This window comes from Lagopus muta, chromosome 3 (assembly GCF_023343835.1).
Source record: "Lagopus muta isolate bLagMut1 chromosome 3, bLagMut1 primary, whole genome shotgun sequence".
Classification (NCBI taxonomy): domain Eukaryota; kingdom Metazoa; phylum Chordata; class Aves; order Galliformes; family Phasianidae; genus Lagopus; species Lagopus muta.
The window spans coordinates 69,414,033-69,415,484 of record NC_064435.1 but is presented as its reverse complement, the minus strand read 5'-3'; the positions used below and the strand labels follow the sequence as shown (position 1 = coordinate 69,415,484).

General features: G+C 37.9%; 1 non-coding gene across 1 annotated transcript; it reads right to left on the bottom strand.

Annotated features, from left to right (window-relative positions):
* Window positions 1-434: 434 nt before the first annotated feature.
* Window positions 435-503, bottom strand: LOC125691475 (small nucleolar RNA SNORD123). Its single transcript, XR_007376148.1, has one exon. It is a non-coding gene; the product is annotated as a small nucleolar RNA SNORD123 (small nucleolar RNA).
* Window positions 504-1,452: the final 949 nt, after the last annotated feature.

The window sequence follows — 1,452 nt, the reverse complement described above, 5'->3', positions numbered from 1 at the left end:
CTAGCTTGGTGTGAGGAGGTGTCTTAGGTCTAACAACTAAAGAATTAAGCTGAAGGTACGTTAGTTGGTATAAGAAAGTTGTGCAAGGCTAAAGACAACAGAATGCATTATCATCCAAAGTAGAGGAAAAGATGCACTGATATCTTTATTAAGTATAAAATTGAAATTCCCAAATCTAGATTCAACTGTAATAGGGCCCTTTGTAACTTTCCATAAATTCCATCCAAATTCTGACCTTACAAGTAATTCCTATTATTTCTATTCCTCAGATGTTACGACTGGATTTTTCCAAGGCATTCTTTGTTCTCTTCATTTTGAAGGTAACAGTTCAGAGAAGTGGCTGAAAGATAAAAAAAGAAAAACAAGCACACAAAACATTGTTTGACTGCAGGTATTCATTGTAAACATTCTTCTTTTCCTAGAGAAGACATGAAGGTGAATCAGGAAATGGATGGCATTTTCAGATCACATGAGTCAGCACCCCAGAATTCATCATTTTCACCAGATATCTGACTGCGTTGAGGGACTTCAAGTTAGGCAGCCCTAATTTAATGCTCATACAACAACTCCTTTAACTGTCTTATCTGTCTGAGACCATAATGAAAAGAAAGAGGCAATTACCAAAATGAGTTAACGGAACACATTTATAAATGCAAGCACACATTTACTTATGTTATGTAGTTGTGTTGAAAATATCACCTTAAGCATTTATAAAATTAAACTATTTTGGTTATAGAGCACCTTAACCATGCCAGTATCACAAGAAATACTGCTTTACTCTTTCTTTTGATCACAAACAGTAAATAGAAACTCATCAGAAGCACATCTAGCTCTCAAAAGTCAAGTAATTTAGAATCTTGCTGTTCCTAACTCACAAATATTGCAGATACCAAACAGTGTAACCTTTAGATGCAGCACATAATGGGAGACAATCTGACAAAAAAAAAAAAAAAGAGTTTGCAACTCTGACATTTATTTCTCCATGATTTAAAGTAAGTATTGCCTTGGTGCCTTTTGCTAAGACAAATAAAATTTTGCTCAGTCTTTCTTGTGCAGTGCCTGCTACTAGAGAATGCACTGCTCAGCACACACAGCTGCAGCATGGCTTGTCCTGACTTGTAACAGCTTTGCCCTGCTGGAACCACCTGAGGATGGCAAATTTCAATCATCTGGGTCACCTGCTCTCCTGGGTTAGAGAAGCTATCCGTATTTTTGCACGTAACACCATCACAAGTCCCTGACATTTAAACACATTATGACTCATGAGGATTCAGCCTTGGAGGATGACCATGTTGAATGCAGGTGGGAATGGTGAGGACTTGCACCACTCCAATGCTTTATTGAGTTTCAGTGGGAAAGAGGGAAGAAACAGTGATTGAACTGGCAGCAAGCTCACATAAGCAAGGTGCAGTCAAGACACCAAGTTGGGTTCTTTAGTACTAGTTCAGGAAA